At 43.6% G+C, this 18,720-nt stretch overlaps 1 pseudogene; it reads left to right on the top strand.

Annotated features, from left to right (window-relative positions):
- Positions 1 to 15,689, top strand: part of LOC111522202 — an 18,436-nt pseudogene extending 2,747 nt beyond the window's left edge.
- Positions 15,690 to 18,720: the final 3,031 nt, after the last annotated feature.

Genomic DNA, 18,720 nt, shown 5'->3' on the forward strand with positions numbered 1-18,720 from the left:
GAGGAGGGAGGAGGAGGAGGGAAAAGGAGGGAGGAGGAGGGAGGAGGAAGGAGGAGGGGAAGGAAAAGGAGAATGAGGAGAAGAGGGGGAGCATGGTGCCTCCCCTCACTGTATGTGATGTCCCCTCCCATCCCCCTTCCCCCATGATTGGAAACTTCCTGAAGCCCTCACCAGAAGCACATGCTGTTGCCAGGTCCCTTGTACAACCTGCAGAACCATGAGCTGAATAAACCTCTTTCTTTATAAATTACCCAGTCTTATAGCAATCCAAATAGACTAAGACACTACCTTACTGCAGATAGGAACTACGACTGAACAAAACCACAGGAAGCATTGATTGAGATTTTTTTCAAACAGTAAATTTGGCTCAGATGTACTCTTCCTGGTCACCTTCTAGGCAAGCTACTCTCACCCTGTGTTTTAGTTTCCTATTGTTACATGAAACACAGAGAGAGACAGAGAGAGAGAGAGAGAAACAGAAATATAGTGGTTTAAAGCTACAATGATTTATCATTTCTTCTAAGTCTATGGGTTGACTGGGAAGTTCTGCTCCATCCAGTGTTGGCTGAGGTCATGCACACAGCTTATATCCAGCAGGGAGCTTAGCAAGGAATCCCTTCACCTCCTTAGCAAGGAATCCCTTCAATCCACCTCCTTCACATGGCCTTCCATGAGTGTCTCCAACTCCAGCTCTTCTCCCATGTGGTCTCACTCTACAACAGAATGGCCTAGACTTCAGTACAGCATGGTAGCTGGGTTCCAAAAGAGATTGCTCTAGGGGACAATCTCCAATGTACATGATCCAGCCCCTGCTTGCATCATGCCTGCTAATGTCCCATTGACCCAAAAGCCACATGTAAGAGGATGTGATGTAAAAGGAGACTACACAGTGAGTGGCTCATTGGACCCATTGTTGCTGTCTACAACCTCAAAGTACGCATTTTTTTCACTTACCTCTCTAGGGAGCATAATTCTCTGCAGGGAGGACAACTGTGAGACCCTGTGGCCTAAAGACTCTCTGAATCAACAGAAACAGCATAAAACTGTGAAAGTAAGTATAAAATTGAGTTAAAGAGAATTTTAGAGTACGTGTAGTTAAGAAGGTCTGCTACGGCCGGGCACAGTGGCTCACGCCTGTGATCCCAGCACTTTGGGAGGCCGAGGTGGGCAGATCACAAGGTCAGGAGATTGAGACCATCCTGGCTAACATGGTGAAACTCCATCTCTACTAAAAGTACAAAAAATTAGCCAGGCAAGGTGGCGGGTGCCTATAGTCCCAGCTACTTAGGAGGCTGAGGCAGGAGAATGGCATGAACCCAGCAGGCGGAGCTTGCAGTGAGCCGAGATCACACCACCACACTCCAGCCCAGGCAACAGAGCAAGACTCCGTCTCAAAAAAGAAAAAGAAAGGCCAGGCGCGGTGGCTCAAGCCTGTAATCCCAGCACTTTGGGAGGCCGAGACGGGCGGATCACGAGGTCAGGAGATCGAGACCCTCCTGGCTAACCCGGTGAAACCCCGTCTCTACTAAAAAATACAAAAAACTAGCCGGGCGAGGTGGCGGGCGTCTGTAGTCCCAGCTACTTGGGAGGCTGAAGCAGGAGAATGGCGTAAACCCGAGAGGCGGAGCTTGCAGTGAGCTGAGATCCGGCCACTGCACTCCAGCCTGGGCGACAGAGCAAAACTCCATCTCAAAAAAAAAAAAAGAAAAAAAAAAGAAAAAGAAAAAAGAAGAAGATCTGTTACTTGATGCTACCAGAAAAAAAAAAAAAAAAAAAAGTATGAATAAGGACAAGTGAAAATATAAACCCAAAGAATCTGATCATAAGGTTTAAATTATTGAGTCTGGAAGGTAGTGGGTGTACCTAATTTAAATTTGCCCTCAGAAATGCCTCTCTTATTTGCCTTTCCTAAAGTTAGTAAGTTCACTCACTTCTTTATTCCTTCGGTAAGTATTTTTGAAGCATCAGGCATCACTCTACATTCTAAGGTTCAAATTGTGTCCTATTTCTCTTCTCTCATCTTCTCCTAAGTGGACTCCAGCCATGGCCCAATAGCTGGTCTCTCTACCCCAACCCTGCGTACTCCAAAGTGTTTGTCCAAAAACACAAATCTAAATCCATTTTGTTTCAGCTTTAAAATCCTCTGACACTGTATAAAAGCTAAAACCTTTAAAGTGGCTTTTAAGGTCCTTCAGAGCCTAATTGTCATCTACTTTCTATTAAAGGATAATTATCTATGAAAAGGTAAAATCATGACTCTCATGCAAACATAAAAAGAACATGCGTCAAAGAGTATATGTTGCTCATTAATATGAAGAACTAGTAACGTGTTAAAGCCCAGTTCAAAGGTGTGTCTACAGAGCAGACACATATATAGGCAATAAAGAATACTAAAATGAATTTGTTAATAGATGCAAATCTGAATGCTTCCATGGTAGGGTTTGGGGGTGGAGCAGGCAGGGAATTGATGTCACCTACCTGACAAAATTCATTTCACTTCCATAAAAATGATTAATTTGCATTACTATCAGTTTTCTACAACTTACAAAGTGGTAAAAGAGTTCAAACATTGAAAGTTGCAGACCACTGTAGAACCAGATATTATGGAAAAGTGCACTAGACAATGCTCAACATTCCGTAAGGCACCCAGTCATCTTGGTAATATTTTTTTCTCTTCTTTTTTTTTTTTTTTTGGCCCTTTCTGAGTCTTTCACACTTCCCAACCTCACCTTCAACAGTTCCTCCAACCTTCTACCCAATATGGTAGTCACATGGCACTCTTCACAGTTGCCTAGGAAGGAGGCTCTAAACACTTCTGGCCAGTCGAGATGGAGTCTCGCTCTGTGGCCCAGGCTGGAGTGCAGTGGCACGATCTCGGCTCACTGCAAGCTCCACCTCCCGGGTTCACGCCATTCTCCTGCCTCAGCCTCCCAAGTAGCTGGGACTACAGGCGCCCACCACCACGCCCTGCTAATTTTTTGTATTTTTAGTAAAGACGGGGTTTCACCATGTTAGCCAGGATGGTCTCGATCTCCTGATCTTGTGACCCGCCCATCTCAGCCACCCAAAGTGCTAGGATTACAGGCGTGAGCCACCATGCCTGGCCAAAGTGGACTCTTTATTAGAAGACCTCCTACTCATTATTATTTCAATTTACTCAGCAAATACTTCCTTCTATACCAATGATGGACCAAGCAGTGAGGATTCAGAAGTGGAGAAGACAGACTAGGTCCCAGCCTAGACCAGGAACTCGCTCTTTGGGCAGTGCTATTCACTTTGAATCATCCAGACTTTGGGAAATGCACTGACGTGCAACCACTATGTAACTGTGAGTGGTGACGGGGGCTTCTCTTCATAGTTCATGGACATTTTTACTGTGATCATTCTGGGTGAAAGAGGAACCCTCAAAGGAGACTGAGGAGGAACACTCAGAGAGAGAGGAGGACCAGAAGAAGGCAGGACAAGGCAATACAGGAGGAGCAAGTGGTGTTCCAGAGAGCAACCTCCATGGAGAGGTCCAGTAAGAACATAAACTATGCACATTTATTTTGGAAACCCAACTCTGCAGAGTGTTTCATTGAGAAGATGGAGGCAGAAGTTACATTACTCCAGGCTATCAAATAAAATGTAGAGCTATTTCTTTGGAAGGAGTGGGAATTCTATTATTGGAGCTAGAAAGAGAAGGATCAGAAGAGAAAGCGTAGGTACAACCACTAAGTCATGACCCAAAGAAAAGTCACCTATATACATATTATGATGTAGAAAAAGCAGTAGATTTGGAGTTTAAAACTTGCATTTAAATCCTGGCTATGAGATGTAAGGCTTCTCATACACTCTATTTGCATCTTTGTTTCCTCTTCTGTAAAGAGGGGACAGTAATGCCTCAAAATATCATTCAATGACATAATCTTTGTGAAAGAACATAGTCCAAAGTCCAGTACACACTATGTGCCCAATATGTGTAATTTTAAGCCTCAGAGAGACAGCAACTACTACTTACGTAGTCATGTGGATAATCTTGACAAACTCTCACTGCATTCATTAGTGATTGAGGTTTGCATTTTGTTTTCTGTCTTTGTTTTTGTCTTATGTCCTGCCTGGGTGGAGTTCCAGAAGTGGAGAGTAAAAGAGCACACTGCCCAAAAGCTTTGAGTACCTTGTTAAGAAGAAGGTGACCTTCCTTTGCTTTGATTTGCTTTACTGAAGAGCAGAATACAGAAAAAGGATAAGACTTGTGGCTGGACACAGTGGATTCCAAAAGAGACCCTAGAAGCCCAGTCTCCTTAGAATGTTTCCTGCCTTTTCTATGGTATTAATTAAACCCCAGAAAGGCACTGTGATGCAGACAAATGGGAAACATGAAACAACTCTTTTCATTGTGGAGGAGGCAAAGCAAGAAAAAAATGAATTCAGCAGCTTAAAGTAGAATTGATACAGACCCTAGGCCTCCCATGGCTGACCATCCTACAACCGGTCAATCCCAAGTCTGCCATTCCCACTCCCAAAGGAGGGTTAACTACTTGGAACAGATGACATTAGGTTTCCTTTTTGTCCTAAAGAGAGGGAAACTACTTCACTTTCTGTCCTCTAGATAGCATCCTAATTTGTCCCCACTTAGCCACATATCTCAGGATGAGAGCTTTTGAAATTAATGATGCTTTTCTGAGAGTAATTGCTTCTGTTCTAATCACCTGCTATTTCTTGCTACCCATGGGGCTCAGCATTAGGATTGCCTAAAGTAATCAGCAAATTGCCCAAAATGCACTGCTCTCAAGTTTCCAAAGTGCGTAATAATTGATGATGAGTCACTCTAAGCCAGGTAGTCACCTCACATCCCTTATAAAGTAAGACTTACATGTTAGTATGCTCCCTAGGAGGCAAATCAGAACGTGCAGGGTGGGGGTGATAAGAGCTCACATTTTTTAAAAGCCTTTTCAACTTTTAAAAAACTTAAGATGAAATTCACATAACACACAATTAGCCATTTTAAAATATACAATTCAGTGGTATTTAGTGTGCTCACAGTGCTGTACAACCAATGGCTTTCGCTAATTTCAAAACTTTTTATCACCCCATAAAAACATCCTGTGCCCAGTAAGTAGTCACTCCCCCTTCTTCCTTAGTCCCAGCCCCTGATAACCTTTAACCTGTGTTCTATCTCTACAACTTTGTCTGTTCTGGATGTGTCCTATAAGAGGAATCACAGTATATGACCTTTATTGTCTGGCTTCTTTCACAGTGTAATGATTTCAAGGTTCATCTATGTTATAGCAGAAATCAGTACTTTACTCATTCCTTTTTATGGCTGAATAATATTCCATTGTATGGATATACCACAAGTTGTTGATTTTATCTATTGATAGACATATGGATTGTTTCCATCTCTTGGTTATGCTGAATAACGCTGCTATAAACATTCATATACAAGCTTCTACATGGATCCCAACTATTTTTGATATGCCTCTTCCCTCTTTCAGCTCATGAAAAACACTTGACTAGAACAACTTCCAAGAAAGCCCCAGTAAGAAGGAATAAGATATTCTTAAGAAGAAAGGGATCTTCTTTTTGCTGTTTTATTTTTAGTTTGCTATATGATTTTATTTAAAATATTTTGGCACAGTTTTGGAGGAACACTGTATTCTATACACACACCACAATATACTATTCCTGAATATTGTTGACATATAATATGGTATAATATAAATACTTGTAAGTTGATTGATGTAATTTTAGTCTGGCCTCAATGACTTTCACATGTTCATATTTCTCTGACTCCCTTGTTTTACTAGATAGAGCCTGAGCCTCTCTGCATTCAGCAGACTTAGACATGATCAGAAAACTGTGGTTGGTATCATAGCTTCCAGAACAATGAGAAGCAAAAGATGGGCAAACACTGGGATCAGCTGCTTACAGAGGATCTTTATTAACTGGGTTGGATTGCAACCCCCAAATCTCTTTAAAACTTGGCCCCTGAGTATGGCCAAATCCAGCCTATACACATTGTGCATAAAATACTTTAAAATACAAAAGTCCTGTTAAGTAATGATAAAATAATAAATTCTCAGGACGAGGAAAGACAATGCAGATTTTTAAGTCATGTGTTCTGTATGAAGATCACTATTTTAAAACTGGTTCAGTATATTCTTAGATTCTAAATATCTCAAAGCAGAATATTTACCTCTAAATGAACTACATTTAACTAATTCTGTGTTTAGTCTATATTTACCTGTCAAGGTATCTTCATAAGCAGGTCAAAAACTATATTTCCATTTCTCTAAAAAATTCAAGGCCAAACACGGTGGTTCACGCCTGTCATCCCAGCACTCTGGGAGGCCAAGGCAGGTGGATCAACTTGAGGTCAGGAGGTCGAGACCAGCCTGGCCGACACAGTGAAACGCCGTCTCTCCTGCACTGTTCTCGTGATAGTGAAGGAGTTCACAAAATCTGATTGTTTTAAAAGGGGAGTTTCCCTGCACAAGCTCTCTTCTCTTGTCTGCCATCATGTGAGACGTGCCTTTCACCTTCTGCCATGATTGTGAGGCCTCCCCAGCCACATGGAACTGTAAGTCCAATAAACCTTCCTTTTGTAAATTACCCAGTGTCAGGTATGTCTTTATTAGTAGCATGAAAACAGACCAATACATGGAGCTATACAGGAACATGGCTAAACAAGTAAGAGACAGAATTGCTGTTTTGTGATCTTTGGACTGACTCAGCCAAAATCACTGAAATATCTATAACTGAATCATAGAGCAGAATCATGTTGTCTTGTTGGGAAATGGTGTTTGTAAAATCAAAAGCCTCAGAGCTGAAGTGGTATAAACTTTAGTGGTTCCAGCAGACAGTAGCTTGGCTGCAGAGTCATGTGTTGTGCCACATGCATTGGGTATGTCATCCACAAGAACAGCCACCCAATCTTTAACATCACCAACCAGAAACATCCTATCTACCCCAACAATTCTCCTGCAAGGCAAGCCATGTTAGGTCTGTCCATGAATGGTGGAGTCTTTTTGGCTCCTCCTGCTTTGGGTGAAACAATGCTGCAGTTCCTCCAGTCTACAATATTCTCTCAGGTCCACCGCAGAACTGCAGGCTCCACATGTAAATCATTCACAGCAATAATGAAGAATCCCTGTATCTGAGCAGTGTGCAGATCCATAGTACTGACATGCTCCAACCCAGCTACTGAAAACACATTGGCTACAAGTTTTGCAGAAACTGCAGCATAACTCTTGTCCTTTTGATCTCATTGGGCATATGGAGAACATGAGAGTGCTGCCTTTATGCCAGAGGACCATGTGGCTTTGCACACATTGGTCATAGCAAGAGATGTCAAGGTGTCATTAATTTTCCCATGGCTACTCTCAATGACATAGACAGCTTGGTCTTTCATTCTTTCACCAGTCACTATGCTAACCTCCTGATTGCTGAACTTCTTGGTGACCACCTTGCCCAGCTCCAACCCCCACCTTTTCACCACTTTCTGGGCAAGTCCCAGTGACCTGCTGCCAAGCAGCACCATATTGGACATAGCTGGAGCTTGGTGGAGCCAGGGGATGCCCAAGGTGGTGATGGCAGGAGCAAGGAAAGAGCTGCCACTGCCACTGCCACTGCAACTGGAAGAGGAGGAGGAGGGGCGCAGAGGTGGTTTGGGGCCTGGCTAGGGGCAGGGAGCCCAGCTCTGAAAGAGATATTCTTATTTTTGGATGCTACATGCTGTTCCACCTCGTTCTTTTTCCATGTGAGCAAAGAAAAGGACTACAACATTAAAAGAAAGTAACTCATTAATATTTAGCATAGACTGTAAAATCACTACCATTAGAATTTTTGAGGTTTCCTAAACTATTGTAACTTCCCCACATGTTATATTGGTCGCTTCTTCCCTTATGATTGGCAGGAAAAGCCTGGCCTGTGTGCTTGTGTGGCCCAGGCACTAAGAGCCTGAAGTTCACAGGGCATGTCCTTGTGCTAGTGCTGCTAGAGAGGGGTAGACCATGTTACACAGGAAACATCACGGTGTTGTGCAATGGGGTTGGGTTGAGGGGGGGCAAGTTCTGTTCCCCACCAAGACTGCTATCAGAAAGGGTCTCTTCTTGCCACAGAGACTACAGCAACAAGGCAGAGAAAGTTTACTGAGGTGGGAAACAGGCATCAGACAAAGCAGCACATTGGAGAGACTGCTTCTTAGTCAGGCAAACAGATAAAAGCACTCCCAGAAAAGCAAAAACAGAATGACCTCAACATTTTGCAACACATACTGGAAGAAACAAGCCTCCACAGAAATCAACTTATGGAAGCTGGAGTAAACGTGGACTTTTTACAAATTGCAAAAGTAATGTCAGAGGCCCTGAAACAAGGTGATACAGCTTAGATGTTTGTCCTCTCCAAATCTCATGTTGGAAGTGTTGGGATCATGGAGGCGGATCCCTCATTAACGGCTTAGTGCCAACTCCTTGTTGGTGAGTGAGTTCTTGTTCTGGTGGTTCACACAAGATTTGGTTGTTTAAAACAGTGTGGCACCTCTCACCTTGCTCTCTTCTCTCACCATGTGATGCGCTGGCTCCCTTTTTGCCTTCTACCACGACTGTAAGCTTCCTGAGGCCCTCACCAGAAGCAGATGCTGGCACTATGCTTCATGTACAGCCTGCAGAAACGTGAACCAAAATAAAACCTCTTTTCTTTAAAACTTACCCAGTCTCCTGCAGTTCTTTATAGGAACACAAAAATGGCTTAACACCCACCCCAGGGAACCATCAGCTGGGGTCAATCCCAGTAGAATGAGAATGACATAGGACAAATGGAAGAGGGGAAACAGATTCTGGATACCAAAGACTTGATATGAATACAGACTATTTCTGTGGTTCATTGGCTGAGAGTTTTGTGTTGGTCAGCATGGTTTCAGCAGCAAAACAAAACAGAACAAACATACCCAATCCAAATTAGCTTAAATTATAAGAAAATGTGTTGACCCACTAAAATGGAAGACCAGACAGAGTGGTTCTAACTCCATTTCTTTGACCTTCTCCATGTCTTTGCTTTATCCTCAGACTGGTAAAGAGATAGCTACCATAGTTTCCAGCCTCTCAACATATAAAACATAGCCCTGAATAAGAAAAGAACATATTCTCCTGTGGGTCTCTCTTAAGAGTCAATAAACTTCCCAGAATTCTCTAGCAAACTTCCTCAAATTGAGTCACATGCCCATTTCTGACAATTACTGCATATGGGGTTAGGATAATTATTATTGCCTTCAACAATCCAGGCCCTTCCCTGGAGCTACAGAAAACTGCCCACACAGCATAGCTATTCTCCAATGGCAGAAGAGTATGCTGGATGTTAAAGAGATACCATAAAGTCCACCATGGTTTCCCAACAATGTCTTATGAAGAAGGAGTGCTGGAGCCCCCGACAATATATCTCTAAGAGTTTAAAATTTATCTTTGTATCACTGAGGACTTTTGGGTTGCTAGTGACAGAAACACAATTCAAACAGCTTAAGGAAAACATGGAATTGATTGGTTCTTAGCATCTAAGAAAGGGTTAACTCTTTTTAGCCAACTGAACAGAATATCCAAAGATGTAGCTGGGCTATAGTTGAAGTAGAACCATGGTGCTCAGGGCTCTCCCTTATCACTCATGTTTGCTCCTCTTTGCATATTGACAATACTCTTTCCCAATCAGACTGATTTTTGTCACATAGCAAGAAACTTGGCTCCTGACAGCTCCAGAGATTTGTGTCTCACAGCTTCAGAGACTGAATTCAAGGTCTCTCTGGTTCCAAGTTCAAAAATATTTGGAAAGACCCTTATTGGCTGAGCTTGATATAGATGCCAATCCCTGAACAAATTAACTGGAGCCAGGGATTGAGAGTCACTCCGTGCTAACATGCCAACTTCTGTTCTAATTCCATGGATGAAGGAAAAGGCAGTTCCTAGAAAAAGGACCGTAAAGGACAATCCACTGTAATAGTTACACCCAGTTGTATAAGAAATTGCAGGGTGGGTGCAGTGGCTCACGCCTGTAATCCCAACATTTTGGGAGACTGAGGTGGGTGGATCACTTGAGGCCAGGAGTTCAAGACCAGCCTGACCAACATGGTGAAACCCTGTCTCTACTACAAATACAAAAATTAGCCAGGTGTGGTGGCATGTGCCTGTAGTCCCAGCTACGCAGGAGGCTGAGGTAGGAGAATCCTTTGAACCTGGGAGGCTAAGGTTGCAGTGAGCCGAGATTGAGCCACTGCACTCCAGCCTGGCCTGCAGCGTGAGACTTCATCTCAAAAAAAAAAGAAAGAAAGAAAAGAAATTGTAGAGTCAGGCCAGGCACAGTGGCTCACGCCTGTAATCCCATCACTTTGGGAGGCCAAGGCAAATAGATCACTTGAGGTCAGGAGTTCGAGACCAGCCTGGACAACATGGCGAAGCCCTGTGTCTACTAAAAATACAAAAATTAGCTGGGCATGGGGGCAGGGGCCTGTAATCCCAACTACTCAGGAGGCTGAGTCATGAGAGTTGCTTGAACCCGGGAGGCGGAGGTTGCAGTGAGCTGAGATTGTACTACTGCGCTCCAGCCTGGGCAACAGAACAAGACTCTGTCTCAAAAAAAAAAAAAAGAAGAAGAAGAAAAGAAAAGAAAAGGAAAAAGACATTGCAGAGAGTCCTCACTCCAAGAGGAGAGATCCTTCAGTTGCAAAAATATTTTATAAAAAGAACCCCACAAGTATTATCATAAATAATAAGTGGACCCTGACAATTGCAGTCAAGATTGGTAAAGCACAAGGCCTCTTCTTGTGTTTCTTTCTTTCAAGGTAAGGAATGCTTTTGGCTTGTTTCTGGAGCAAGGAAAAGGAGAGAATTAAGGACAGTGTGTTATTTTCCATAATCCATGAGGCCCTCCCCTCCCACAAAACTGATAGCAGCTCTGAAGTAAAGCAGAAGTTTGTGAGAAAAAAAGAAGAGATTAGCATGGAGCTGGCCCAGGTTGGATAAGCAGGACCTACATCCCTAAAGGCTACTGGGCTACAGGTTTCTCTCTCGGTTGGGGTTCCTGCAAAAGCAGATCCTGAGAAAGCTTTGTGTACAAGTACTTTTGGAGGTCATCCCAGGAAGCAAGTGAGGGGGCAGAGAAGTATGTTGAACTCTGCGAGTGGGTGTGTTAATAACTGCATGCTGTTATGGTCCACTGTGGCTCAATCCCACTGGAGACCCTCTGAGAAACTGTGTAGAGCACAGCTCAGAACTGTCTCCCACCAAGGAGCAAAAAGCTTGGATTTTTATCCATCAACTCCTGTCTCCATTGGTTAAGAGTTGTTCCTGGAGACGTTAATTTCCCAGCACTTTCAGGCAGAACATGCATATGAGGTCAGAGAAAACCTTTAAACAGAAACAATCATGTGCTTGAGGTAGGAAGTCATTGGCATGATATGAACAATTTGGACACTTTCCATCAAGTTACACATGACCTACAGGACGGGCCAAGGGAATACTGCAAGGACATGACAGCATCTACTACAATTCCCAGAACCCATTCCACAGGCAACCCTCCCCAACTTCTGTACCTTCAACCACACTCTCCCCTCTCAGAATGCCCTGGTGTCCGTTTAAACTGGATTTCATCCGGATTCAAACGGCAGCAGGGGAGGAGTGGCTCGCCACTGCATGCATTGGGACAATCCCTAGTGGTGGATCTGGAAAGAATGAGACTCAATATGTACTGAGTACCTACTACAAGCTGGTCCTATACATATCTTGTCTCATGGTAATGCTCAAAACAGCCCTTTGATGTATATATTATCATCAAGAGAAAGAGAGAGAGAGAATGAGTGTGTATGTGTATGGAAACTGAGACCTGGAGAGGGAGGTAACTTGCCTTGCCTCAAACGGATAGAAAATAACGCAGCCAAGACCCAAACCAAGTGTGGTTAACTCCAAAGCCTCATGCTCTTTCTTTCTGACACAGGAATAGAAGCCAATGCCTCTTCACCACCCAGGAAGAGTATTTCTCTTAGATCAAGAGACCAAAGTTTAGAGAACTCCTGGGAGCTTCAGAAAGTCTCAGTCCTCCCAGAGCCTCAGGTGACACAGACCTGAATGTTTGCCAGGCTATCTTTCACTAACACTGAAATAGCCACCTGCACATTGCCTGCATGCAAACCACTCCATGATGTACGTGCACCTAACACAAAGCCCCTCGCATGTTAGGCCAGGGGCTATTTTTGTTGCTTGTTTCTCTGAGGAAGGATTGATATGGAACAAGCCACAGAGCAGAAACCTATGCATGTTACCTCTCTCCAGGGGGACACTTCCCAGGGCTGGGGATTAAAGGAATTCAGTATCTATTAAGTGGAGAGACTTTCCTACAGGAAGAACAAGTTTTATAAAGTCCATATGACATATGAGGCAGTGTTTTCCAGCCTGGAGATTGTGTTGCACAAAAGGACTAGATAATTTTAACAAGATCACCTGCAAATGTTTTCCCCAGTGAGCCGCTCTCTGGAGAAAACTCCTCCTTCCCTCTCCACAGCAACATGAGCTGGGATCATTCTTTCATCTGCTGGAAGATATTGGATCCAACATAAAATCCTTTGCCCCACCCAAGAAGCTCCTAGTAACAACTGTCTGGCTTCAAGTTACATCACTGGGCAGTAACCCCATTCATTCATAGGCATTTAATGGGCACCTACACTCCTCCAGACCCCATGAAAAGCATCCAAGATACTTGGAGAGCAAAGTCTAGTCCTGCCCTCCAAGGATCTCAGTTGATGGAGGATTCTTATTTATTGTGTGTGCTAAATTTGACAACTGTGAAGGTGCCTGGCATTGTGTCTGACACATACAGGTGCACAGTAAATGCTAATTTCCTTTTGTTCCCTTAATAGTCTTCAAAATACTTTTATGGGAATTATCTTTGGTTTCTCAGGGCGTCTGCACATCCAATTTGGAATGAGACAGAATAAAAGCAAATAACTAAGGATAGGAATCCTGTGAATAGAGAAAGGCAGGCATTATAAACCTCACACTTAGTTGAGGAAGTTGCATCCAGTTAGGCAGTAGTGCAGCACGGAGTTAAGGACATGTGCTGGGTTGGAATTCCAACTCTGTTCCTTGGCTATAAATTCCCACTTTTCCTTGTTGTATTCAGAGTTGAGCCCAGTTTCTCACCTCTACTGTAAAACCCCACTTTGGTAGTTCCCATACCTGTCTCTACAGTCTCCTTAAATAAAGTCTGCATTATTGTTCTTTAACAAAGGTCGCAGATTTTTCTTTAAACATATATATAATATATACACACATATACGTATGTGTATACATATAAACCTCACATTTAGTTGAGGAAGTTGCATCCAGTTAGGCCACGGTGCAGAATAGTAGTTAATATGTATTATACATATGATATATATTTATATATTAATATATAATAAATATGCTATTTATATATACATGTGTACACATATGTAATATGTACATATTTAGTTTTAAAAAAAACTATCTGTGACCTTTGTTAATGAACAATAAACAGGGCACAGTGGCTCATGCCTATAATCCCAGCACTTTGGGAGGCCCAGGTGGGTGGATCACTTGAGCTCAGGAGTTCCAGACCTGGGCAACACAGTAAAGCCCCATCTCTACCAAAAATGCAAAAAATTAGCTGGGCATGGTGGCAGGCACCTGTGGTCCCAGCTATATGGGAGGCTGAGTAGGGAGGATCACTTGAGCCCAGGAGGTAGATAGAGGTTGCAGTAAGCCATGATCACACAACTAGACTCCAGCCTGGGTGACAGAGAGAGACCCTATCTCAAAAAAAAAAAAAAAAAAAAAGAATAAGGTAGACTTTATTCAAGGGAACTATATATACACACACACTCACATATACACATATAAATAGATACATACACACACCCACATATAAATATTAAGTTGGTGCAAAACTAACTGCAGTCTTTGCCATTAAAAGTAATGGCAAAAATTGCCATTAGTTTTGCACCAACCTGATAAATATATACACGCATACATCCTACTGGTTCAGTTTCTCTGGAGAATCTTGACTGATACGAGGGGAATAATGCAACCCACCTCACTGAGTTGCTGTGAATAGCATGCTTAGAACAGTGCCTAGCACAAGGAAAAAACACTCTAAATGTCACCTGCTTCATATCACTTTGATGGTGGCTGAGAGCCAGGACAAGTCCCCAAGTGCAGAACTTTGACACCACACCACGTATTTCCTCTGCCCGTTGCATAGAGAGTCATGCCTATCTGTCCTAGCCTTGCAGAGCTACTCGAATGAGAATGTGAGTGCACACTTTCTGAGTTGCAGGCCACCCACTTTGTCAGTCGATTGCACAAAATAGCTGGGTCCCACTGCTCAGGTGATAGCACTCTCACTAGACTCAGTCATCTCATTCCTCCCTAACAGCATCAGGGTTATTCATGGAGTTTCAAGAATTCCTCAGGACACAACCTTGATTTGGCTTTAAACCAGATCAGAAGTCCACTTTTCTATCAAGTCTCATTGACCCATGACAAATAGATTATCAAAACCATGAAGGTAAAAAGTAATTGATTTAGGTGTTTTTATTTGTTAAAAAAATGGAAATATTTTTTGCATTATATTTTTGTTTTATCTTGAGCAGTCAAAGAAGAGAGACTGGGAAGTTATAAAGGGACCTGAGGAAAAAAATGAAGCTTTGGAATTTGACAAAAACTAATATTGTCGCCCCGCAGCCCTGGCGTGAAAGCTAGTTCCCGGCCCAGTCCCGTCCTGCAGCAGCCTGCCTCCTCTTTCCTTTCAACTTGACAGATGCCGCTGTGTCCTTCACCAAGGACTTCCTGGCAGGTGTAGTAGCAGCAGCCATCTCCAAGATGGGGGTAGCGCCCATCGAGAGAGTCAAGCTGCTACTGGAGGTACAGCATGCCAGCAAGCAGATAACTGCAGATATGCAATACAAGGGCATTATAGACTGTGTGGTCCATATTCCCAAGGAGCAGGGAGTCCTGTCCTTCTGGCACCGTAACCTGGTCAGTGTCATCAGATACTTCCCCACCCAGGCTCTCAAATTGGCCTTCAAAGATAAATACAAGCAGATATTCCTGGGTGATGTGGATAAGAGGACCCAGTTTGGGAGCTACTTTGCAGGGAATCTGGCATCAGGTGGTGCAGCTGGGGCCACATCCTTGTGTTTTGTGTACCCTCTTGATTTTGCCCGTACCTATCTAGCAGCTGATGCGGGTAAAGCTAGAGCTGAAAGGGAATTCTGAGGCCTCAGTGACTGCCTGGTTAAGATCTACAAAACTGATGGGATTAAGGGCCTGTACCAAGGCTTTAACGAGTCTGTGCAGGGCATTGTCATCTACCAAGCTGCCTACTTAAGTATCTATGACATTGCAAAGGGAATGCTTCCGGATCCCAAGAACACCCACATCGCCATCAGCTGGATGATCGCACAGACTGTCACTGCCATTGCTGGGTTGACTTCCCATCCATTTGACAGTGTTCAATGCTGCATGATGATGCAGTCAGGGTGCAAAGGAACTGATATCATGTACACAGGCACACTTGACTGCTGGAGGAAGATTGCTGGTGATGAAGGAGGCAAAGTTTTTTTCAAGGGTGCACGGTCCAATGTTCTCAGAGGCATGGGTGATGCTTTTGTGCTTGTCTTGTATGATGAAATCAGGAAGTACATGTAAGTTATTTCCTGGGATTGTTCCCGCTATGAACAGTCATGTTGTATTATATAACATATCTTGTGCATTCTTGACAGACTCCTGGCTGTCAGTTTATCAGTGGCAACTATTTACTGGTTGAAAATGGGAAGCAGGCCAGATGCGGTGGCTCACACCTGTATTCCCAGTACTTTGGGAGGCCGAGGCGACCATCTTGGCTAACATGGTGAAACCCTATCGCTACTAAAAATACAAAAAATTTGCCGGGCCTGTGGCACACGCCTATAATCCCAGCTATTCAGGAGGTTGAGGCAGGAGAATCCCTTGAACCTGGGAGGTGGAGGTTGCAGTGAGCCGAGATGGCATCACTGCACTCCAGCCTGGGCAACAGAGCGACATTCTGTCTCAAAAAAAAAAGGAAAAAAAAAGAAGAAAAAAGAAAAGGGGAAGCAATAATATTCATCTGACCAGTTTTCTCTTAAAGCCATTTCCATGATGATGATGACGATGATGATGATGATGGGACTCAATTATATTTTTTATTTCACTCACACCTGATAAATAACAAATTTGGAGAAATAAAAATATCTAAAATTGCCAGGCGCGGTGGCTCACGCCTGTAATCCCAGCACTTTGGGAGACCGAGGCGGGCGGATCACGAGGTCAGAAGATCGAGACCATCCTGGCTAACACAGTGAAACCCAGTCTCCACTAAAATTACAAAAAAAAAATTAGCCGGGCGTGATGGTGGGCACCTGTAGTCCCAGCTACTCGGGAGGCTGAGGCAGGAGAATGGTGTGAACCCAGGAGGTGGAGCTTGCAGTGAGCCGGGATCGGGCCACTGCACTTCAGTGTGGGCGACAGAGTGAGACTCCGTCTTGGGAAAAAAAAAAAAAAAAAATCTAAAATTTTTTAAAAAACTAATATTGTTTGTTTGACCTGGTAAGGGATGGGAGGCAGGGTAGGAATGAATGGTGCACAACCCAGTAGAGTTTTTAAAAAGGTAACGTTGTCAAAATGTGTTCAAAACAGTACGTTCATCTCTACTTGAAATCTGAAGGCACATTTTGTAGATAAAACTGAATCATTTTCATAGGGGCAAATACCCATCATGTGACTTGAAACACTGCTGCTCAAGATCATTGCTGCATTGTAGAGAGTTTTAGTGCCTTGGGTCATTCTGTTCCCACTGCCTGGAATGCATTTCCCCCAGCAAGAAAATATTAACGTGCAGCTCCACGATTACCTCTTCAGGAAAGCCTCTCCTGACCTCTCCCAGGGGAGCTGATCACACTTCCCCTTCCCTTTGTGCACCCACGGCACTTTCTTTCCACTCCTCTGTACGGTGCCCTGCAGCTGAAAGGGCATGCCTGTGTCCTCCGTCTAATTAAGAACATTTTTGCTAGCTTCTCTTGCCATTCTTTGTACTGTCTCTAAACAGCACTGACATATAATGGGCACTCAACACGTGTAAGAGGCCATAGCTCAGTGAGTTTCAAATGAACCATATGTTAAATAAGTTAAGTCAAGGGCTGGATTTAAATCAGACGCTAGAAGTGTCTCACCCTTGCATTGTCCACTTTCAATGAACCACTCCAGGAATGAATTATTACAAACACAAAAAATAAAGGAATCACATATCTGTGAGCAAATCAGGGACCTGTGGATGGGATTATCTGGCCAGTGCATCCCAGACCTGTTGTTCTTTACCTCCCTCTGGCTGTCCACTCTCCAAGAAAAGGCAGAGTTATAATAACCCTAGCCTTCAGATCCTGTTGTTGCGGCAGCTCTCGTTAAAGTTTTGTTGATGTAACAACCAAATGTAATGAGTAGACCTGGCTTGAATCCTAATTCAGAAACCCACTGTAAAAACACAGTTTTGAGACAACTAGGTAAATCTAATACAGCTTTAATCCTGGGTATTAAATAATATCAATGAATTACTTCTATTACATGTAATAATGGTATTGTCCTATAAGAAAATATGCTTATATTTAAGAATTGTATACAGAAGTATTTAGGGATACAAAGATATATTGGCAGAGATTTCCTTTAAGAGACTACAGCCGGCCGGGCGCGGGGGCTCACGCCTGTAATCCCAGCACTTTGGGAGGCCAAGGCGGGTGGATTACGAGGTGAGGAGATCAAGACCATCCTGGCTAACACAGTGAAACACTATCTTTACTAAAAATGAAGAAAAAAAAAAAATTAGCTAGGCGCGGTGGTGGGCGCCTGTAGTCCCAGCTACTCAGGAGGCTGAGGCAGGAGAATTGCTTGAACCTGGGAGGCGGAGCTTGCAGTGAGCCGGGATTGCCACACTGCACTCCAGCCTGGGTGACAGAGCAAAACTCTGTCTGAAAAAAAAAAAAAAAAAGAGAGAAACTACAGCCAAGCTGGGCGCGGTGGCTCACGCCTGTAATCCCAGCACTTTGGGAGGCCGAGGCGGTCGGATCACGAGGTCAGATCAAGACCATCCTGGCTAACACGGTGAAACCCCATCTCTACTAAAAATACAAAAAATTGGCCCGGCACGGTGGTGGGCGCCTGTAGTCCCAGCTACTCAGCAGGCTGAGGCCCAAGAATGGCATGAACCCAAGAGGCGGAGCTTGCAGTGAGCCGAGATTGCGCCACTGCACTCCAGCCTGGGCAACAGAGCAAGACCTGTCAAAAAAAAAAAAAAAAGGCTACAGCCAAAAGAAAGAACAAAAGAGAGAAAGGAAGGGCAGAGAGAAAAAGGGAGGGAGAAAAGGTGGAGGAAGAATGAAAGATGAAGCAAATATGGCATTATGTTGATCCCTGTTGAATCTAGGAATAGGTATTTTCTCTAGTTTTGTGAATGTTTGAATATTTTCATGATAAAACAGGGTTTCAAAAGGCTTTCTGGGAAAGTAAATGTAAAGGAGTTGATAAAAATAATGTCAAACAATCTTTGGATTCATTTGATTCCTGTAGTTTTTCCCAGGCTTCTGAGAGCCAGTCCCTGAAAGCTTCATTGGCCACAGACATCTGAACCAACTTAAGAGCAGGAATTCCCTTGAGGCAAACTGTTGCAAAT

Source organism: Piliocolobus tephrosceles, chromosome 8, assembly GCF_002776525.5.
Source record: "Piliocolobus tephrosceles isolate RC106 chromosome 8, ASM277652v3, whole genome shotgun sequence".
NCBI lineage: Eukaryota > Metazoa > Chordata > Mammalia > Primates > Cercopithecidae > Piliocolobus > Piliocolobus tephrosceles.